General features: G+C 44.5%; 1 protein-coding gene across 14 annotated transcripts in view; it reads right to left on the reverse strand.

Annotated features, from left to right (window-relative positions):
• The window catches only part of CSMD2 (CUB and Sushi multiple domains 2), a 637,686-nt gene that overhangs the window by 453,108 nt on the left and 160,390 nt on the right, over nucleotides 1–24,188 (reverse strand). The gene's annotated exons all lie outside the window — the stretch shown is intronic.

Consider the following 24,188-nt stretch of genomic DNA (forward strand, 5'->3'; position numbering starts at 1 on the left):
TTGGGGACTGGTTACATAGACAGTAATTTCAAAGAGTCTGCAGGAATGTTTGCAGATCTGGTCTGTAATCTGCAAGACTGCCTCTTGTCGGGGACAGACCTGGTTCCCACATAATGTCTGCTGCCTTACTCTATCTTTTCTTGTACCAGAAGGATGATTCCATGGTCATGGCTAAAGTGAGAACTTGAGAAGCTGCAGGTCACAGGCATGCTTTCTCCCCAGACAATCACCCATCTCAGGGATGTCAGAGCAAAGGGTCTCTGGAAAGGAGAGAAAGATGTTTTGAGGAAATTTATTTCTGTGCATTTATTTGGCAGCCTGCCTCCCTGAAGCTGTTAGCAGAGGGCGAACGTTAACATCTCAGGGCAGACAGAAGACTTGCAACATAACCAGAGGTGCTATGAAAAACAGACATAGGCTAGGCACAGTGGCTCACGCCTGTAATTCCAGTATTTTGGGAGGCCAAGGCGGGTGGATCATCTGAGGTCAGGAGTTCGAGACCAGCCTGACCAACATGGTGAAACCCCGTCTCTACTAAAAATACCAAAATTAGATGGGGATGATGGTGCATGCCTGTAATCCCAGCTTCTAGAGAGGCTGAGGCAGGAGAATTGTTCAAACCTGGGAGGAGGAGGAGGTTGCAGTAAGCTGAGATCGCACCATTGCACTACACCCTAGACAGCAAGAGCGAAACTCTGTCTCAAAAAAAAAAAAAAGACAAAATGGGCAAATAGATAGAGCTTGGGCCTTCCCCTACTCCTGAGTCAGAATCTCATGGAGCAAGCCAGAGGATCTGCATTTTGACAAGTTACCCAGTAATCCTGATTTAGACTAAGGCAGTGCTTCTCAAACAGTGTAGAGATCACTTGTGGATCTTGTAAAGTGCAACAGGTTCTGATTCACTCGGCGTGGGGTGGGGGCTGTGTTCTGCATTTCTAACGAGCCCTCAGGGGGTGCCCATACAGCTGGTTCTCAGATCACACTCAAAGCAGCAAGGCACTCAAGTGTGAAGCTCTGGTTTCCAAACTTGCTTTTTAAGAAAACAAATCCTTCCCAAAAGAAATCTTGGTCTGAGTGCAGTGGCTTGCGCCTGTGCTTTGGGAGGTAGAGGAAGGAGGATTTCAGGAATTCCAGACCAGCCTCGACAACATAGTGAGACTCTGTTTCTACAAAAAGTAAAAACATTAGCCAGGCATGGTGGCATGCACCTTTAGTTCCAACTACTCAGGTGGCTGAGGTGAGAGGATCCCTTGAGTCCAGGAGTTAAAGGCTGCAGTAAGCTGATATTTCTCCATTGCATTCAAGCTTGGGTGACAGAGTGAGACCCTGTCAAAAGAAAATGGAAAGGAAAGGGAAAGGGAGAAGGAAAGAGGGAAGGAAGGAAGGGAGGGAGGGAGGGAGGGAGGAAGGGAAGGAGGGAGGGAGGAAGGGAAGGAGGGAGGGAGGAAGGGAAGGAGGGAGGGAGGGAGGGAGGGAGGGAGGGAGGGAGGGAGGGAGGGAGGGAGATCTTGCACAGAACCCCAGAAACCCAATGTATAAACATTAACCCTAATGTTAATATAAAAGTATTGAATAAATGGGTAATGACTGCTTATTATAAAATCTCTGAATGAAAACAAGGCAGCTTTGATGAAGACAGAGGTGTGGTGTTAAAAGTTCCTATCGCTATTGTACATGGACCTCAGCATCCATCAAATTCAAGCCAAGTGTGTGCAGCAGTAACACAATGCCACAGCCTCAAGGCTGCACCAGCAGGTGATGTAAGGGAGGCTGTCCTAGAGAAATAGAGCCCTGGGCTGCTTTCCTTTCACTTTGGAGACTCAAAGCTTAGGACTTAGCCTTCCTTCCCCAACTACCCCACCCCCCCCTAAGAAGCAGTCACAGCTAAATTTAGCTGGAAGCTAGGCTTTTGAGGGGAGGCGAGAGTGAGAGGGAAGCTGTGAGGAACAATTGCTAGTGCACATTGCAGTCCACAATGCCAGGCACACTAATTAGTGGCTTGGCAGCTGGGGAGGACAGGAGGGACTGCGGTGGGCCAGACCCTGAGGCTGCCCAGGTTCCTCTGGAGGAAGGCAGGACATAGCTGCGTCTGCAGGGCTTGGCAGAGAGATGGAAGTGGCCCATCTGTTGGGAAGGCATGAGGTTGGCAGGAGGATGCTTGTAGGAAAGATCAAGCCAGTGGAGTTGAAACGTACCTGAGTGTGAATCCTGGTCCTGCCACTTGCTCACTGTGTGTCTCTAGGTAAGTTGTTTAACCTCTCTTGGCTTTGGATAAAAAAGGGATACTTAGTTCTTTAAGGAGGTTAAGTGGGATATTGTATGTGAAAGTCTCTGCTCCCCAGTAGATCTTATGCCTTTGTTTTCCCTGGCTGGAGGTCAGGGTCCTCAGTGCACTGCTAAGCTTAGTCCTGCTAGTACAAACCTGTGCTCCCTTTCAAGCCTCCAGTCTATAGAGCAGAGGCCTGGAACCTCTTTGATCTCCCCACCCTTAGAGGAATGCAGGGGGCCTCAGTGCATTCGCAGGCTGCCAGGGCACAGCAGCTCGTGCTGATGTGGAAGGAGCAGTCACTCTCTGCTCTGAGCTGTTTCTCTTGTCCAACCCTTGAGCATCATTTAGCACCCTAGATGGAGACGCTCCATTAATGAGTCTGATTACCCCAACCTAGGGAGCTCCTTGAGAATAGATGTGGCACCTCATTCACTATGGCACCACCCCAGTCCAGCCCAATGCCTGTCACAGAGCTGGCACCAGCCAGGACTTCCAGAATAAGAGCGGCCAGTTCCTTTTCTCTTTACATATTTACGCCCAATAATCCCTCCACCCTGAAACTCTCCACTCAGCCCCAGCTTCCAGGGATACAAGGCTGCAACACCCTCCTCCCTCTGCTCTCTCAATCCATCTCCTTCCATACCTTCCCCATGCTGCTGAAAGTTTGCCTTCTATAGGAAATCCTCCCTCCTTGGGTAGGCAGGGGCAAGGTAAGGAAAGCTAACATGTAACATCCTTGGCATAGCAAGGAGTCCTCACATTACCCCAGAAGGGATTTATCCATGCCATACCCATTTTACAGCTGGAGAAACTGAGGCCGAGAGGCACAACATCTTATGACAGAGCAGGTGCGTAGAGCCAGGCATTCAGCCCAGGCCTGCTTGTTCTCAGTGCCCTCCCCAGAGCTGGCTGCCTTCCTGCTTCCCTGCTATGCCATGACTCAGCCTGTTGCCTAACCCCAGTTCTTCTCAGAACTTCTGGCCTCTATCTGTGCTGTATTTGCTAATAGCTTAAAGTCCTTCCAAGTCTGCTCTCCTGGCTTCAACCTGAAGCTGCCACAGTCTCTCAGACAGGGCTCCTGACTAGCTCTCTTCTCCAAATGGGACATCTGGAGTGTAACGCAGAGCACTGGGCATGATGGTAATCAGATCTCCATCAGTGTGGACTCCAAGGCTCCTTTCTTCCTCTGTTCTGGTACCAAGGCAGGGACATGTAGCCCCCAATTCCAACTTGGCACAGTAGCTGCAAGCATCTGGAGGAGGTGAGAAAGGCAGCATCCTGCTTATGTGTGTGTAAGGTTTGCAGGCTGGGTTGTGGGGTCTGCTGGCTCCAGATTGCAGATGGAAGATGCTGGCCATGGCTGATGGCACAGCAGGGATGGGGGTCCAGCCAGGCATTGGAACCCCTCTGCCCAGAGGGGCTGAGGGCATCAAGTAGCCAATGAATGCACAGACTTTTTCCCATAATAGAAGACAGTCTTGGATGGTAGACTCTGGAGACACATAGGCCTGCATTCAAGTCCTTGTTCTTCCACTACCTGATTCCATAACCTTGGACAATTGCCTTATCTGTAAAACAAGTAATGATAACCCCTATGCTATAGGTGTGTTGTGAGGATAAATGGATATTAGGAGCAACTAACATTTACCAGTCACATGGTATTACACTATCCTATGTGCTATACACATACTAGATAACTTAATCCTCATCATACCCCAAAAGGTGAATTTATTACCATCAACATTTAGCAGAGGCATACAGAGTTGAAGTGACTTGCCCAAGGTCACCCTGGTAATAAATGCTAGTGCTAAGGTTTTAACCCAGGGAGTTGGGCATCAGAACCCAATGTCCTAACCAGTATATTAAACATTTAGTTGCACGCTGGGCAAAAGCCTGACACAGAGCAAGTATTTGTTTAGACACCTCCCAGGAGTATCTCTTCCATCTCTGTTGTCAATCATGATTTCTCTGTGGATATATTGCAAGGCTTGACCTCCCACCCAGATCTCCTTCATGAACTTCAGACTCTCAAGTGCAACAAAGTCCTAGACGTTTCTGCCAGGAGCATCTCAGCCTTACTGTGCCTCCAATGGACTCTTCATCACTTTACCCAAGCACCCACCTATTCCACACCTGCTCTTTCTCCTGTGTCCCCTAAAATCAGTAGCACCACCATGCCCCTGTGTTCAAGTTAGAAACCTGGAGTGTCCAAGATTCTTTCTCCTACCCCCTCCCCATCTCCACTGCTTTAATTCACACCTGCATTATATCTTACCTGACCTATTGCAACAGTCTCCTAGGCTAGACTCTGCTTGTCTCCCACTCCTCACTCCCCGAAATCCAGTAGCCTCAGCCATTCATGGAGCTCCCTTTTCTGCAGAGCAAAGACTTCACGTACCAAGTGCATTTAAGACTTTTCTGGACTGGCTCTTGCTGAAGCAGTAACTTGGGCCCATTCATTTGTTCATCTCTCTCTCCCCAGAGTCTAGTGCAGTGTCAAGCTCACTTACTATGCTTAGTACAGACCTTTTAATTAAAGAAATGGATGAAGGAGTGAACGCTGCTAAAGTCATTCACTGCTGTAAGGTGCAGCTTTGTAAGTAGTGGCTGGAGTAGCCAAGACATGGAGGAGACCTGAATGACATCTGATGGCACATGAGCTCTGCAGAGGACCCTTTTCACAACTGTAGGCCCCTAAGGGAGTGTCTGAGAAGCTGGGATGGCAATGGGAGGCTCTGATAATCAGGCTCTTCCCTTAACAGCCCATCTCCAGAAAGCCGGGTCCCCACATCCCCCATCTTGCAGGTCTCTGCTCAAATGTTGCCTTCTTAGAAATGTTGCCCTCCTCATCTCAATACCCTTTAACTCATCTTTCTTGGGCTTCTAGCCCTGCCATCCCTTGCTTTGAGTTCCTTGGGACTCCCTTGGCTCCCAGGATCTTGTTCAAACACTTTGGACATACAAAGCCTTCATGACCTAGGTTCTGCTTGTCCCTCCACCTGCATCTTTGCCAGCCCTCCCTATGCTCTATGTTCCACCAAGACCACAGAAGGTCCAGTGCCTTAAGGGTGCCATGCCCTTGTGGGCATCTCTGCCTGTGCGCCTGCTGCTCCCTCTGCCAGGGATATCCTTTTTTCCACCCACTGGCCAGTCTCCTACAACTTGTCCCAGTAGCCACTTCAAGGGTCTATCATTCATTCAACAAGAACTGGTTGAGTTTCACTCTAGCATGTCCTGCCACTCTGTTTCTGAACCCTATTTTAGTTTTCCTTCTAGTGCCAGGTCTACTATTATGATTTTGGGTTAAACTGTTGATTGCCTCCCGTGTCTAAGCCACGGTCTCTGTGAGAGCAGGGACTTGTTCCACTTTGTTCAAAGCTGATGCCCAGCAATTAAAACAATACCTGACATGTCACAGAAAATCAACAAATACTTGTTGATGGAAAAGAAATACTAAAACAAGAAGGGGATGCAGATAGGGAATCAATCATATTGTATCTGCATCTTACTCAAAATATGATCTGCTAATAGCCCTTTCAACCAAGGGTGCTAGAACAACTGGATATTCACATGGGGAAAAAAAATGAACCTCAACTCTCACTTCACCCCATACATAAATATTAACACAAAAGGGGTCATATATCTTCATACCTGTAATCCTAGCACTTTGGGAGGCCAAGGTGGGGCATATCATGAGGTCAGGAGTTTGAGACCAGCTGGGCATGGTGGCGCGTGCCTGTAATCCCACCTATTCAGGAGGCTGAGGTAGGAGAATTGCCTGAACCCAGGAGGTGGAGGTTGACCAACATGGTGAAACCCCATCTCTACTAAATATACAAAAAAATTAGTCAGGCATGGTGGCACGTGCCTGTAATCCCAGCTACTCAGGAGGCTGAGGTAAGATAATTGCTTGAACTGGGAAGTAGAGGTTACTGTTAGCCGAGATCAAGCCACTGCACTCCAACCTGGGCCAATAGGGCAAGACTTCATCTCAAAAAAAAAAAAAAAAAAGTAGGGGCAGAGATCATACACCTAAGTGTATATACAAGCTAAAACTTTCGGAAGAAAGCAAGCAAATTAAAACCAAAATGAGATACTACCACACACCCATTAGAATGGTTACAATTTTTTTTTTTTTTTTTTGAGACGGAGTTTCGCTCTTGTTACCCAGGCTGGAGTGCAATGGCACGATCTTGGCTCACCGCAACCTCCGCCTCCTGGGTTCAGGCAATTCTCCTACCTCAGCCTCCTGAATACCTGGGATTACAGGCATGCGCCACCGTGCCCAGCTAATTTTTTGTATTTTTAGTAGAGACGGGGTTTCACCATGTTAACCAGGATGGTCACGATCTCTTGACCTCGTGATCCACCCGCCTCGGCCTCCCAAAGTGCTGGGATTACAGGCTTGAGCAGAATGGTTACAATTTTAATGAGTAAAGATACCAAGTTTCAGCAAAGGAATGTCCACCATACTTGGCTGATGGGAATGGCATAACTACTTTGGAAAACAGTTGAACAGTATTTTATGTAAATGCACATTTACCACACAACCTGGTAATTTTATTCCTAAGTATTTACCCAGAAGAAATGAAACATGCAATCACATAAAGACTTATATTTGAATGTTCATTCATAGGTTTATTTATAACGACCCCAAACCAACAACCCAAATTTTCACCAAAAGGATATTTGAATGGATAAAGAAATGATGGTATATTAATAAAACTGAATAGTTTTCAGCTGTAAAAAAAAGAAATGAACTCCTGATACACACAACGACATGAATGAATATCATCATTGTTATACTGAAAGAAGTCAGACACAAAAGAGTATATATTGTATGATTACAATGAACACTTCTGCTATGTGAAACTCTACAAAAGACAAATCTAATCTGGCATGACAGAAAGCAGATCAGTTACCTGGGGTCAGGGATGGGAGGAGAAGGACCAAGAACCAGCACAAAGAAACTTTTTGGGGTGATGGAGATGTTTATGTGTAGTGGTAACTATATGTCATGATTGTGGTGGTAACTAGAGGGATGCATGAACTTGTCAAAACACATCAAAGTCTACACTCCAAAATGGTGTATTTTATTGTATACTAATTATATATTGATAAAAGTGATTTAAAAATTTAGAATTTGGGAGGCCAAGGTGGGCGGATCACTTGAGGTCAGGAGTTAGAGACCAGTCTGACCAACATAGTGAAACCCCATCTCAACTAAAATTAGCCAGGCATGGTAGCGCACACTTGCAATCCCAGCTACTCAGGAGGCTGAGACAAGAGAATCACTGGAATCATGGAGGCAGAGGTTGCAGTGAGCTGAGATCATGACACTGCATTCAGCCTGGGCGACAAGAGCAAAACTCTGTAAAAAAAGAAAAAGGAAAAAATTCAGACTAAGTATCAAAAAAGGTGATAGGATGTAGTAGTAATATAAGTAAGATATCCAGTAGTCAGAAGTCCAGAGATCCATTTATGGACTGTGAGCTCACTCCTGGAAATGGAGTTAGAGCCAATTAAACAGTTATTTAATTTGAATTAATGAGGATTCACCCCATTTAAGGTGATGAGAGTGTTGCAGGAAACACATTTCTCTTCCCTCACCCCACACTTTCTGCACATGGGAAGCCTGTGGTCTGATAGACCTATCTCCTCACACCCTTTGCCGCTCCAGAGCTGTCTCTTCCACACCCTGGGGAGAGGCCATCAAGAGGGGAATCGGTCACCCCAAACTCAAGGGACTTGGGAAAAAAATGGGCTCTTCTGTCAGATATATCTTGATCCAAGCCCCAGCCCTGCCAAGTCACTTGATCTCTTCATATCTTACATTCTTAAATCTAAAACTCTAAGACATTTAACAGTGCCATCCTTAGGCTGAGGCTAGGGGTGAGCCTACTGAGCTCACGCAGTTTCCTCCTACCCTTTCCTGTCTCCCCCAGATTAGGGGTACCAGCTAAATCTGATTTCAGATAAAATGAATAATGTTTTAGTATAAGTAAATATTGCATGGGTCATAGGTATACTAGAATATTGTATGAGACACATTTATGCTAAAATAGTACTTGTTATTTACGTGAAAATCAAACTTAAGTGGGTGTTTTGGGTTTTTTTCCCCCCCTTCTTTCTTAGAGAAAGGGCTTCTGTCTGTTGCCCGGACTAGAGTACAGAGGCATAATCTTAGCTCACTGCAGCCTAGAACTCCTGGGCTTAGGAGTTCCTCCCAAGTAGCTAGAACTACAGGCACTCGCCACCATGTCTGGCTGATATTTTTCATTTTTTTTGTAGAGACAGAGTCTTGCTATGTTGTCCTGGCTGGCATGGAACTCCTGGCCTCAAGCAATCCTCCTGCCTCAGCCTCCCAAAGGGCTGGGAGTACAGGCATCAGCCACCACCCATGGGCTGTGTCCTGTATTACTTTTTTTTTTTTTTTAAGACGGAGTTTTGCTCTTGTTGCCCAGACTGGAGTGCAATGGCGTGATCTCAACTCACCACAACCTCTGCCTCGTGGGTTCAAGCAATTCTCCTGCCTCAGCCTCCTGAGTAGCTGAGACTACAGGCATGCACCACCCCACCTGGCTATTTTTTTTTTTTTGTATTTTTAGTAGAGATGGGGTTTTGCCATGTTGGTCAGGCTGGTCTCAACCTCCCGACTTCAAGTGATCTGCCCGCCTTGGTCTCCCAAAGTGCTGGGATTACAGGTGTGAGTCACTGCACCCAGCCTGTGTCCTGTATTTCTAATTGCAACATCTGGCAACCTTATTCCAGGTGGCTCCTGATACACCATCCCTGAATCTTTAGGGTTCCAGAGAACACTGAAACCTTTTAGTTTACTGTTGCATGTCCTAAGTGAACTTGAAGTATGGGCTAGAAAATCTTGGAAATTCTTCCATTGAAATTGAGAAGAGAAATGGAACGGTGGAGTAGAAACCAGTAGCAGCTATCATCATGGGTCTCCCTGCCTCAAGTCAGTGTTGCTTATTCCAGGCGTGCGTGCAATTTAAAAAATCCCCCTGAACGGGAGCCAGAGGAGGACACAGTCTTGCTGTTCTGCAGAGGAATACTGGATCTGCTGAGACCACTGGAGTCAGAAAACAGCTCCAGGCAGAGGGACTTTGGGCAAGTCATTTAAGCTATCTGTCTCTGACTCAATAAAACGGGCCTCAAAACAAGGTTAAAATTCAAATTCCAGAGTAGGAAAAGAAGCCATAACATAACATATATAATGCACAACACAGTAAGACTCAGAATATATGAAGTGCTCCAAGTCAATAAAAAAAACAAGCAAATAACCCAACAGAAAAAAAAGGGGTGGGGGGCAGGAGATATGAACAGGTAATCCACTTGAAAAAAAAGTCACAAAAGCAAATGGCGGATAAATATATGAAAAGAGGCACTGTGTTGCTAATCAGGAAAATGCAAATCAAAACAACAATGAGATAGCATTATTTGACATCAGATTGGCAGAAATGGAAAAGCCTGATAAAATCTAGTGTTGGGAGAGGTGGGGGGAATCCAGCCAGGTGGTTAGCAGGAGTATAAACAAGCTTTGGGGAGGACAATCTCACAACAATGAAATTACAGCCCACAGAGTCTTTGGCCCAAAATTTCCACTCCTCACTTCCCATCTGATAGACATTCTTATATAAGCTCATAAACGTGCATTGGTACTCATGACAGAATGGTTCACTGAAGCCTCCACCTCCCACCTCAGCCTCTGGATAGCTACAGGCATGTGCCACAGTATTCACCATGCTCACCATGCCCAGCTAGCTTTTTGTATTTTCAGTAGAGACAGGGTTTTGCCATGTTGCCCAGGCTGTTTCTGAACTCCTGGGCTCAAGCAATGCACTCATCTCAGCCTCCCAAAGTGTCAGGATTACAATTGTGACTCACCGTGCCCAGCCCCAGTATGGCTTTTTACCAGAGATCACTGGAAGCAACTTCAAAGTACATCAATAAAATGTTAGATAGCTCATGGCACAGAGATTCATAAAGCCACCAGTAAGAATGAATATGAATAGAGAAAGAGCTCTAAAGACATATGACATGAAAAAAAAGCAATACAAATACATCTTGTATTGTCCCACTTATGCAAACAAGTATGACTATATCTGCATATGTATATGTGTTTACATGTATGTGTCTCTATATAGGTGTATGTCTGTGTTTATGTATATATCCCTATCTAAATATATTTACAGTGGTGTGAATGCATAGAAAAGAATCTGGAGGGTTACACATCAATCCGTGAACCCTATAAACATCTGAGAGGTGAACGCAGGAGAGGGCTGGTGAAGGTGGACCCTTAGTTTGTACTTTGCATTGTTTGAAAATTTTACAGCAAATTATACTATTAACATTTACTATTTAAGAACTTGGTTTACAGAACCACAACAAGCCACACTGGCTCCCTCCCTCCCCTTGCTTCTGCCTATCACATTCCACTAATGCCTTCCACTTACTGACTTCCACTTACCTCTTTTCTCAAGAAGGGCTTCTGTCTTTGGGAGTCTTCGGGCTTGTGTTCTCCACCCTGTCTCAGCCACCTCTGCCCACTCTGTCTCCTGGGCCCTTCTCTATCAGCAAGTCCACACTTCTACACCCTCACCCTCTCTCTCTCTCTCTCATCACTTATTTTTCTCCTTTATAACTTCTACCTCCAGCTACCATCTTACTTTGCTCTTCTATGGCCAACGATATTGAAAGAGAAATGCATTCCTTTGCCTATGTTGCTCATGATTCATAATTCTATACTATCTAGTTTCTATTTATTCCTATCATATTAAGGAAACACTTCTTTGGAAATCCCCCTCCTGGCTGCCCCATCCAGTTGCTTTCTCTCAGAACTCACACTCCTACACCCCCTTGGAAATATTTACCACCACTCTTTTGCTTGTTTGCAGTGGCCTCCCCTGCCCGTCCCTTATATCCATATTTTATTCATTCTTCTTTGTACAGCTCAAAGGCTACCCCTTCCAAGAAACCTAGCCCTTTCTTTCTAGTAAGTCCAATGTCCTCCTTAGTGTCTAGCTTCTAACCACCTTTCAACGTAAATGAAATGAAAAAGATCAGGTTCTGTTAAGAAGGCTTTTGCCCACGGATGGAGACAATTCTTTGACTCCTGGATGTGTGAATTAGTGAAGGGAGACACTGGAGGGCAACAAAACAATGAGGATACCTTTAAAGAAATCTGGGGCAGTGATAAAGAGATAATTTAGGCAGAGCCAACAGGGGAATCTGAAAAGAGGGTTAAATTTGAGGGATTTTTAAGAGGTGGAATAAACAGGACATAATAATCCATTGGATCCAGGGGGGTATGCTTTGGGTTATGGGAGTGCCATAACCCAAGTACACGATTCAGCAGGGCCTGGCAGCTTCAGGGTAGGTAAGCAAGAGGAGGAAGGGAGAATAAGTGACAGGCAAGTGAACTTCACTGAGCTGGGAAGGCCTGTCTTCCCCCGGTGAGTTCCGTCTTCCTTCAGAGCCAGCTCAGTGATCACTGTCTCCCACTAGGCCAGTTCTCCCAATCTCATGCTCACAGCACCATGAGTGGCCTTTTCTAAGTTGTCTTTTACATATATTAGGGGCTCCTTGATTAATGCCTGTCTCCTACTCTCTCCTTTAAGATCCATGAAAGGAAGGATTATATCTATTTTTGTTTTTCATTATATTTCCAGAGTCCAATTCAACACCCAGCGCATGGCAGATATTCCATAAATATTCATCTTAAAAAAAAAAAAAGGAATTTAGCTAGTTCTTAGTTAAAATGTCCTTGCCACTTCCCTAAAGCCACTTCTACTTCTCGAACACTGATGGCCCAGGAATCTAATCTCATCGGCCCCATTCATAGATCAGTTGGTTTACACAGCTAAGAAGTATTTCCATGAACTCTCATCAGTCCTGAACACTATGGGTTCTTCGTAATGTTTCCAGTGATGAAGAGAAAGAGTAGAAAGGTTCTCCAAGAGTGTGAATTCTCCACAAGTGGATCCAGGCAGACTCTCATGAAGTCTGTACTTGGACGACTCTGTGCTGTCTTGGCTTCTTCTCACAGAATGACAAACCCCAGTTGTATATGCACATGCAGTCTTGGCTTCACCAAAGCTGGAATCACCCATGTTAAGCTCTCAGCTGCAGGACTACTCCACTGTCACCATTAGAGGCTGCCAAGTACACGATTCAGCAGGGCCTGGCAGCTTCAGGGCTGTGCTCTAGGACATCGGACCTTGTCTCTTTGGGCTCCACTTGTTACCAACCTAGCAATCTAGGACCAAAAGCCAGTCTGGCCTGCTTGTAGGATATGGTCTCTGCAATCAGCCTCCAGGTCAAGACCCAGGGCCTGTGCAAAACTTTGATTCCTCCAAAGGTCTGCAATCCCGCTCAGCTCTCAGGAGACAGAAAAACATGGCAGCTATCTCACCAGTCCCCACTTCTGGACCACCCCCTAACAATTTTGTTCAAATTCAGCTCCCAGCTACAGCAGGGATGTGAGAGTTTACCATATCTCTGCTCTCTTTTCACCCAGGAAATAAATTGACTTATTGCAAATAGGAAAAGCAATGCTTTTAAAATTCCAAAGCCCAGTTGTGTTCATAAAGTAACCGGGAGCGGTGGTTCATCTAGATTCTTCTGTTGACATGCACCTGATGGATATTATTCCCAGGTGTGACCCCAACTATCTTTACTGATGTGCACACCCTGTGCTGATGCATCCCTCACTGAGGTCAGTTTCTGGAAAATAAAATTGACAAGGTAGGGACAAGCAGCCAACTAAAAGAAAATTTGCACGATAGACATAACACACAAAGAATGAATGTCCTAATATTATTCAGAGCTACTGAAAAAGGAAAAGAAATTCAAATGACCCAAAAAAACAGGTAAAGAATATGGATAGAAAATTCACAGGAAAGGAAATGCAAATGGCCGATAAATATGGAAAGATGCTCAACCTCACTGGTAATCAGAGCTATATGCAATTACCATGCCGTCTGGTTGGCTCTGCCACCCTTTCCTTCTGCCCCAATCCTGGACACACATTGCCCACTATAATAAAACTCAGAGAGGGATGAAAAAGTATGGGAGGATGATGAGAAGCCGCACTCTGTCAGGCTTTGAATCCCTCTGCCCTGGCTTTTCCACGAAAACATCTTTGCCTACAGGCCTTGGCACAGGTGTGTGGATTCTGCATATATCAGCTGTCAGGGCACAACATGCAGGAAACAAACAGAATGTCTTGGCAGCAAGTCCTACTCATCCTGGAGCTACTGAGAGCTCGGCAGACAAGAGGGCTGAGCCAAGCCCTCAGGAAAGAGACCCAGGAGCTTGCACAGACTGGAAGGAAAGGGCTTCTAACTCAAGGGGCCACCCCTCCAGGCAGGCAGCTGAGGTATCCAAAGGACACCACCACCTCTGGATGGAATGGACTTGTGTGCCTCTCCTAGAAGATCCAATTAGAGAAATCATGGAATCAATTCTATGAATCAGTTTATAGAAACTGGAACTGATTCTATGAAGCAGAAAAGAAAAAGGAAGGAAGGGAGGAAAGGAAAAAGAAAAGGATGAGAGGAAGAAGGGGAGAAAGGGAGAGGGGAAAGCAAAGAGAAAGGCAGGAAGGCAGGCAGAAAGGAGTAAAAAGAGACAGGAAGAAGAAATACAATAATAGATAATATTTATTGCATCTGGCAGGGTTATTTGCATATATTATCTCATTTAACCTGCAGAACAATCCTTTGAGAGAATTATTCTGCACATGCAGAAACTGAAGTTCAAGTCACTTTCTCAAGGTCATACAATGGGTAAGGACCATGTCAGTTCATCACACACTGGGTTTTGTGTTCTCAGCCCTCAGGCCACACTGAATCTCTCTGACGCCTAGCCTGTGTGCAGGGCTCAGACCTAGGCACCAAGGGGGTTGTGAAGGAACCACAGTTGGTTTCCCTGCTCATTGGTGCCTTGGAAGCTGCCTGGAAGGGCTGGGTCCAACAGGAAGGACTTGGAGAGCAGCAGAGGCTGGGATCATGTGGCAGATTTGGCCCCAGCATAATGGCTCACTGAGAGAAGCCAGATCATGACGCAGTGTCCAAATATGATTCTCAGTCCAGGTATGGCTCCTGCACATCCCTGCGGGTGCCTGCATATCCTTAGTAATGGCATTATTATTCTCCTCTTTCTGCGTCTGGTTTGATTAATCTAATTTGCACATGTGAATGAGAAGCTGCTCTGATCCATTTAATATGTTGGGACTGCATCCCAGCTCATTTGCATGGTGGGCCTGGCCAACAGAGGTAGCTCCTGTTCCCTGTCTTCCTCCCCTCCCTCAGTCCCTCTCAGTCCCGCCCTCCCACCAGGCAAATTCTTGCTGAGCAGGCAAATGGTGATCCATGGTGTTGCTTTTAGATCTTAAAACCCATTAGGAGTGTATTAGCAGATGTGCTGAGAGCTCATTTGGGTAATAAAAATCCTTTTTTTGTGTGTGCAGCTAATAAAACAGAAGAAAGAAAAGAGAGAAAGAGAGAGTTGGAGGGGGAGAAAAAAGAAGGCCATCTTCCAGGCACAGTTAGCTAGGATGAAATGCTGGGATCTGTCTGTACAATTATTGGAAATGGGTCCCTTTGCTTCAGGGATGTGACTAGTGATGGGAGAAAAATGTAGCACCAGTCAAAGGAATGCCTTCTTTTCTCAAAGCCTCTGTCATCAGGCTGCAGTCTAGGAAGGTAGCATGGATCTTTCCTCTGCCCCTGAGGTACAGACCAAGGGCCCCGCTATGGTTTTGAGTATTTGTTCCCTTTACAATTCATGTTGAAATTTAACCTCCAATGTGGCAGTATTGAGAGGTGGGGCCTTCCAGAGGCGATTAGGTCATGAGGGCTGTGTCCTTAAGAATGGATTAATCCATTCATGGATTAATGGGCTAATGGTTTAATGGATTAATAGGTTAGCATGGGAAATGAACTGGTGGCTTTATAAGAAAATGAAGAGAGACCTCAGCGAGCACATCCATGCTGTTGCTTTTAGGTCTTAAAACCCATTACGAATGTATTAGCAGATGTGCTGAGAGAATGCTCATCACTCTTGTGTGCTTGCAGGGTGCCCTGCAACCTCCTTTGGACTCAGCAGAGTCCCCCGCCCCGACCCGGCCCCAGCAAAAGGCCCTCATCAGATGTGGCCCCTAGTCCTTGGACTTCTCAGCCTCCCTTCCTTTTTAAATAAACTACCCAGTTTCAGGTATTCTGTCCTGAACAACAGAAAACAGACTAAGATCTCCAGCTCATATACATGCAGAATGACCAGTCTGCAGTATGACCAGTTGTGGCTACAGGCCCAGAGGGCAGTCACCTTGTCCAGGTGTCCTTCTGTCTGCCCAGCTTCATTAACTTGCTGCTGTTCCCATGCAAGGCTGCCCAGACTGTAGCCTGCAGATCTGTAGACTCCCAGCCTGGCAGCCCTCAGATCCAGTTCTCTGCTTCTCCCTATGGCAGCCTCAGCTGGTGCAGGTGAAAGAGCCTGGTGTTGTGTCTGGCACTTGGAGGACCAGCTACATAATCAGCATTTAGTACAGAATGAAAAGGCAGAGCCCCTTGTTCAAATATTATTATAAATTTCAAGAGGTCAACAGAAGAGCATAAACCAAGCTCAGGGTTCTTCCCTGAGCTGGGCCCTGTATAACTGCATAGGTCAGATGTCTATGAAGCTGGCTCTGGCTACCTGTTAGATACTTAATTATTTGTAGTTGATTTGTGAATGCCCCCAAAGAATTGATCCTCAATTTAGAAAGTCCAAATATCTGTGTTGCATAAATAGCCCAGACCCCCGGAGTCAGTCCTTAATGAGGACATTGAAGAAGAGGCTTTGGAAGGCCCTCCCCAGGCATGGCCAGTCTCCCTGATGCCTCCCTCTGGTTTGAGTGGCCCCAGATGTTCCACTTTCCCCTAATAGGCCATTAAGGCCCCATAAGCCAAGACATATCTAAGTCCTTTTGTGTGAATCCAGAAGAAAAGCTGCACAGAAATCCTCTTACAGTTAATCCCTTTTAGAACAGGGGCTAAATCTACAAGACTGCAAAGCCAGAGGAAGAAGAAATAAAATTAGAGAGAATGGGCAGTGGAAAGGATCTTCCCTGAGATGACCAGAGAGGCAGGGCTGTGGCAGGCTGGACAGCTTTGAAACAGGAGTCTCAAGGTTGAGCTTGCATCCAGGTCTATAGTAACTAGATTCTTTTATTAAAAAGTTTTTATTTTGCGATTTTTTTGAGATAGGGTCTCATTCTGTCACCCAGGCTGAAGTGCAGTAGTGAGATCATAGCTCAATGCAGCCTTTAACTCCTGGGATCAAGGGATCCTCTTGCCTCAGGCCTCCTGAGTAGTTGGGACCACATGTGTGCACCACCTCACCCAGCTAATTTTTTCTTCTTTTGGAGAGGCACGGTCTCATTATGTTGCCCAGTCTGGTCTCAAACTCCTGAACCCAAGTGATCCTCTTGCCTCAGTCATTCAAAGTGTTGAGATTACAGTTAGCCACCATGCCTAACCAGAAATTAGATTCTTGGCTCTGGGAAAATCCCTGAACCTCTTTAAGGCTCTCCCCGAGTTCTTTAAGATACGATGAGGCCAACTGGTCATATACCCAAGGATATTCATCATAGCCTTGTTTATACTAGAAGAAAGAAGAAAGAAGAAAGAAGGAAGAAGGAAGAAGGAGGAGGAGGAGGAGGAGGAGGAGGAGGAGGAGGAGGAGGAGGAGGAAAGGAATCAACATTAATGTTCTTTAAGGGAGAATTTTAGTAAATGTGACTACATTTGCATAGTGGGATTCTGTGTAACCATTAAACAACATTGATATGTGAGATTTCTTTTTAAAGATGACCAGTGAAGGTATTTACATTTTTAAAATCTCTCTTGAAGTCCACTGACAAGAAGAACAAAAATATAGAGGAGTAGAAGCTATATGTTCAGTGAAATAAGAAAATGGGTCCTGACCACAAACCATTAGATATATTTGCTAAATACTGAGAAATGTGAATCTAAGCAAGGAGAAGTGTTGAAAGTCTACACAGAAATCCTCAGGCCTTCAGCGAAATTTTCTTACACTATCTCCATCCTCAAAAGGACTTCAATAAACTTTTTGATGAAAGTGACAAGATGTGGGAACTCGGACCAGCTATGGGAGTGTCCGGTAGAAACCTCTTCAGCACTTCAAGTACGAGGTACAGTGAGGAGGCTGAAGGAGAGACCATGTGCCTTTCCACCTGAATGATGGACAGCCCTGTCTCTGTCCTAGGGAGGCTGCAGAGTAAGGCAGTGGACAAATGAGGCATCCATCCCCAAACCACCACACACAGCAGCTTTGGCACAGAGCAAAGAAAAATGCCGGATCTGGTGAGAGAGGACAAGTGAACCACAAAACCTGACCTGCAAAGCAGAGCTGCTCGGTTCATAATCCCCTTTCCCAGCCCCTAGAGTTCCGCACATTATTCTTTGGCAAATATTTGGTCCAATTCAAAAAAAAAAAAAAAAGAAAAAGAGATAATTAGTAGAGAACTAGCCAGAAAAGTGTCAGTATAAATTACAAAGTAAACAAAATAAGAAAGGAAGAAAGGAATAAAGTAAAAGGCTATGGAAAACATAGACCTCGGAGGAAATTGTCAAAGGAAGCAAGATGAATTCAGAAAACTATTGTTGTCTAGTCTCAAAGAAATTACAGATTTTTAAAAAGGAATTCAAAGAACAGTTTCAAGGACCTAAAAGAAAACTTATAAGATAAGCAAAAACCATGAAAGGTGAGCTGGGAAAGTAAAAGAAGTATCACTTTGAAAACAGCTGAAACAGGAAGAGAAGAGGGAGGATGTAGAAGAGGAGGTGGAGGAAAGGGAGTAGAAAGAGGAGGAGGAAGGAAGGGGAGAAGGAGAAAGGGGAAAGAGGAAGAAGGGGAGAAAGAAAAAGAAGAGGAAAAAGAGGAAGAAGAGGAGGGAGATAAAAGAGGAAAAAAAGAAGGAAGAGGAATGAATTAAACATATCTGAAAACCCAACTCAGGAACTTAGGAAGCAAGCTTGAGAAAATTAAATAAATACAAGGAAAAGATCAAATATATAAACATGAAGATCACAGATAGGGAATATTGACAAAAGAAATTCAACATACCCATAGAGAAAAGCATACAAAGATATAATTGACAAAACAACCCTGAAATAGTGAAAGTTGAATTTCAAGATCAAAAGAGCACATGAGGTCTCCAAATATTTTATGTATAGCAATCACCTTCAAGATGTATTCTGGTGAAGATACTACATTTCAAGGGAAAAGAATGAATCATACGGACAAGGCAGAAATGCCAAGCCACACAAGAGAGAAATGAGTCTGGTTGGCCTCCAACCAAGTCATTCAAGCTCTGAGGACAACTTCAGCTTAGGAGTTGTATACCCAGTGAAGTTGTCATTTACATATTTAGACAACGGGCGGACATTCATGAGCATGCAGGAATTCAGGGAATACAACACCCATGAGCCTTTCTTGTAAAAAAGTATTTGACAGTGGACTCTAGCAAATGAAGAAATCAATCAAAGTACAACACTTTAAAATGTGAAATGTATGGCAAGAAAATTGATGGTGAGTGTTAAATTCTATTAAATATGGAACTAAGATTATACAACCCTGAGGATTGTACAGAATAGGATATAAATGCTATAGATCTTGCCAAACTAAAAAAAAATTAAACCAGGAAAGGGTGTTTATGGAAAGAAGAACAAATATAAATGCACTAACTTCCTCATCTTCAGTGCAGGGGTGGTTAATAAATATTGCAAAAATAATAATAAAAAGGATAATAATAATGACTGCAATTTCTTTTATTATTAAGCAATCCCATTACCAGCTATATATCCGAAGGATTATAAATTGTTCTATTATAAAGACACATGCACACGTATGTTCATTGCAGCACTGTTCACAATAGCAAAGACTTGGAACCAACCCAGATGCCCATCGATGATAGACTGGATAAAGAAAATGTGGCACACATACACCATGAAATATTATGCAGCCATGAAAAAAGATGAGTTCATGTCCTTTGCAGGGACATGGATGAAGCTGGAAACCATCATCCTCAGCAAACTGGCACCAGAACAGAAAACCCAACTGCTTAACATACTCTTTAAACTATGTTCTTAGCTTCAGAGATATATTTGAGGAACTAATGTCTAATGATCTGAGGCTTAATGATTCCTTCAACCTTTCCTTGATTTTTTTTCCATCTGTTGAATTTAAGTAAAATTTTCAAAAGTGAAAATTAAATGGAGAGTATGTGGCAATCTCATTTTTAAAAAAAAATATCTTTCTTTCCAGCATTAGCATTAATTTATCTCTCCGGAGAGCTAGATGCCAAGGGTGATGCCTGAAAACCTTAACAATGCTCTACTTCTGGAGTGTTGAATTGTGTGTGATTATAAAATGTATCATATTTATATTCTCACTGTATTGTTTGAATGCTTATAATGGACATGGGTCATTTAAAACGACTAAATCATAATTCCTGTTTACAAGCTGATAAGGTGGCTTCTACCAGGAGGCCTTGAAGTTCTGGGTTCAACACTCCCCCAGGCTATTACTCTCCTGGTGCCTCAGATTCTCACCTGTAAAATGGGCACATAATAGTTAATAACAGATGCCTCCTAGAATAATTGTGGGGAATAAGCAACATAACGATCATGAGGGGTTTGGGCAACTTAGGTGCTTAATAAATGCCAATATTCAGGGTGGCCACAAAGTCTCCTTGTATGCTAATTAGAAGTGATTTGTACGCTGCTTCTATTTGTCACATAAATTTTAAATTTTCCCAGGTTCTCCAGGGAGCCATTGCTGATTGTTGTCCTTAGGTCTTCAACTGTTGCCAGGCAGAGCTGTTATTAAACAAATAATTAACAAAAGGCCAAAGCCCACACATGGGGATTTAGTGACCTCTCTGAATTATCATGTAAGTATTGCCACATACATATACTCTTGCTACATCTGTTAACTGAAAAGAAAATTTTTACAAAAATTTAAAGTGGTTTGTAAACAGTATTTGCAATTAAATGGCAATAGGTAATGGGGCCAAAGTTCTGCAAAATGAGCCCCGGGTCGGCATTGGGCCAGGCGAGGAAGCTGAAAGCAGGTGCAGCTACTGGGTGTGGTCAAAGTGGGTCAGGTTCCCTCATTCAATAGCAACCGATTTGCATAAACAGAACCCCTTGGGCTTTGCCCTGAGCCAGTAGAGAAGGCCAGGCGAGGACTAAGTGAGCTCCAAGGGTACTCTCCTACCTCTTCACACCAACTCCCCGCTTCCTTCTCCAACTCCCAGTCCCTGCACTCCCTCCCATCCTTGCCCAAGTCCCAGGTATTTAGGAGCTGGAGGAGAATTATCCCAAAAGCAATGCTGAAATCTGTGGGAATTACATCTCCTCCTTCCCCTTGAGGTCTTAATGGTGGAATTGGATTAATCTCCAAGAATAAGCGCTCTTGTTTCTTAGTGGAAAAACGGAGAAGCCGTTGATTTCCATGAGATAAGATCCTTCTGTGGTAAAATAGTTTTGTGCCTTTCTGTCATTGCTTTTCACAAGGCAACTAATAAATAATCCCCATTACACAAGCACAGTCTGCATCCATCATGCCCAGACTGCAGGCGCTGAGGGATGATCCCTAATGGGTAATAACAATAGCTACCATTTATTGATTGGGCGCCGGGTGCCAGGCACTGGGCTAAGCATTCCCATGCATTATCTTCACAGGAGGATGCAGTCTCTCTCTGGCTCCTCACTTCTTTGCCAGCATGGATTAGGCTGCTCTAAGCCTCTCTGGCTGTTTTGCTTCTTCTCATATCCCCTTGGTGGGGACATGTCTGGAGGCAGACAGGACCTTGGAGGGACTTTTCTGCACCATCCAGGCACCACACACTCTCCTTTCCTCTCCTTGTCCTCTGTCACTCCAATGGTCTAGTCTAGACTGGCCTTTTCCCAAACAGCAGTGGTAAGAGTCAAGTCTCAGACTGAGCTTTGGATGAAGGAAGTCTGGTCCTAGGCCTTTCAGACTGATCCAAGGGTAGACAGTTACGGCTTTTATTTGTCCAGCATTTCTATTCCCATTGGAGAACTGCCCTGCCCCCATCCCATATGGCTCTGTGCAGACTCTCAATCAACTCACAATGCCTACTTGCCCTCTAGCCCCAAGTGACCAGCCAATATGACATCCCATCCCTCAGTCCCCTGGGATTTCTCTTGGGGTGTGGCACATAACCTGAGCATGGCCAATAAGAGTTCTTCCATGACTTCAGATCTGCGGATATCGGAAGAAATACAAGCTCCCTCCTTCTCCAGGATCATGTGAGTCCAAAGCTCCCAGAAGCCATCTTGTTGCAACACTAAAGAGATAAAGCAGGACTGAGAGATGAATGAAGTCCCAGTGACACTGGATCCAGCTGTTCTTGAGGCCATAACCCCCACCCTTCGGACTTCCCTGGAACTTAAGCCACTAGATTCCCTTTCAAGTTAAAATGTGTTTGAGTAGGCTTTCTCTCATACACAAAAATCATGGAAGTAGGTTAAAGACATTCTCATTGGAATCTAGTCAGCTTGCTAGAGCATTTGGAGCCATCGCTTTACCTAGTAATCAAGGGTTCTTTTTTTTTTGCCAGCGCCATTCTTTGCACATATACTATATTTTCTTGATTCAAGCATGCCATCAATAATGACATGTGCTGTCAACTTAATGTGGGCTTTTTGGGAAAAAGAAAGAGAGAAAGAGAAACACAGCCCAAACAGAATTTGTTGATAGTAAGATTTGTTTTGATTTCCAAAGGGTTAAACTATTGGTTAAGATGTAGGAGGGGAGGGAGTACATCTGGGAATTGAGGATATATGAAATCTCCCGAGGGGGCTTTTTAGAAAGAGATGGCCTGAGGTAGCGTCCAAGTATTCCTATGGCCTGGTCAAATAGCATCTTAATCCCACTTCACTTTTATTTCTAACTCTCTCCTACATCTAGGAGCTTGATGTTCTGAGAGTGTTCCCCATCTAGCTCTGGACTTGCCAATCCTCACTCTCTCTCCTTCTTCCCCAGGAATTACCTCTCCTCAATTCTTCCTGAGCTGGGCTGAGCCCTGATCTATTGGTCATTTATCAATTACCCCTGAAGGCAATGGACATGGATGGCTCATCAGTGGTACAATCCCCCACCACTTTCCATCAGTGGCTCTTCATGCTGACATAGGAAACCCATGAAAAGAGTTCCCATTTAGGGAAAGTAATTTCTCAATAGGGAAGCTAATTAGATCTGAGAGATAAATCTTCCCAGAGTAATAGAAAGTGCCTAGACCAAAGCACATTCAGCTAGGGAGACCCTCTCTGCCTTGGCCAAGAGGCAAATGGAGATGTAGAGATAAACTTCCTGGGCAATGACAGGTCATGTGCTCATTTCTGGCTTAGGCATTCTATGGAGCCATCTCTGATACTGAAAATATAGACAATGCTTAGGCTAAGGGAGAGGATTAGGTAAGGGGAGAAGCGGAATTTTAAATGCTCCTAATATCTCACTTGCCACGAATCGTCTACTTCCCCTTTGTAGAACTAATCTGTGATATATTTATGATTAGGTGTAACCCATGTGGCTACTGTAGGCTCTACCATGCCCAGGCTTTAAATTTGGTCCTGACTAGTCCAAGGGCAGCATTAGAAGGTGGAGTTCAAATTAGCCATGTGGCCACAGGCCCAATATTATGAGTCAAGAGGAGCCTCCAAGCTTGAACCTTCCTTTCCCTCACCACTTTGGTCTAGTATCTATGACTGGGTTTCTGCCTCAGTTTCCTTGACTCATGCTATAGCTCTCCTAGCACTGGAACCTTGTCAGAATCTGATCACCAAGGTTTGGGACCCTGCTAATCTAAGAGTCTTTCTCCCAGGGGCAGAATGCTAGCTCACTTCCTCTGGAGATTCTGCATCTAGTCTGGAAAGAGGCATGCCCTGTGAATGACCAGAGCATCCTGGTGCCCAATTCTGGTGGAGCTTAAAAGAGGACCTTTAAGTTGAAGTCCAGAATTGCATCCAAGATGATAGGCAGAAGACTGGCCAGCCTCGATCTGAAGCTCCCTCTCTCTCTCAAGGACTCAGATGCCCCTGAGCATCACACCTGACCTCAGCCACGTGGAAGTGCCCACTCTGGGGCAAGCACACAAGGAGCACTTACTCGCTCCTCTGTGGATGGGAAGCTGGCTAGAGCCTGGCCACGGAACAATAAGCTTCTGAGAAACAGGAGTTCTGCTAAGATTCCTGTAGCTGCTGGAATATGGGCAATCCCTCAAGATCGGCCTCCTCTGACCCCTGTTGTTGAGCCATCTTTTACCCACCCATTTTTAAACTAATTGGTTTAAAAGTGTTAATATTCAGTGTTGGGTAGGGAGTGAAGAAATGGGTATGTATTACTGGTAAGAACATAAATCTTTCTGGAAAGCAATTTGAAACCACATACCAAAACTCTTTGAAATGGCTGTGCCCTTATAGATTTATTCTAAGGAGATAATCAGATGCAACCCAATGATTTATGTACAGAATTTTTCACGACAGCATTATCTGTCATCGGGGAAAAGTAGAACAATCTAAATTTAAACACAGGGGATTGGCTGAATATAGCAATATAAATAGTATAAGTATATATTTCTAATTTTATGCACTAATATGCACATATATGCCTGGAAGAATAAATTACATATTAATTGTGGTTATATCTAAGCTGTCTGATAACAGTTGATTTTAATTTCCTTCTTTGTGCTCCTGTGACTGTCTCCCATTTTATTCCATGAACACGTAACATAATCTGTAAAAGCAAGACATGTGGTCTTGAAAAAAGATGAGCATATCCAAGGCTGGCTGTCAAAATGCAGTTTAAGTATAAA

This window comes from Callithrix jacchus, chromosome 7 (assembly GCF_049354715.1).
Source record: "Callithrix jacchus isolate 240 chromosome 7, calJac240_pri, whole genome shotgun sequence".
NCBI classification, from domain to species: domain Eukaryota; kingdom Metazoa; phylum Chordata; class Mammalia; order Primates; family Cebidae; genus Callithrix; species Callithrix jacchus.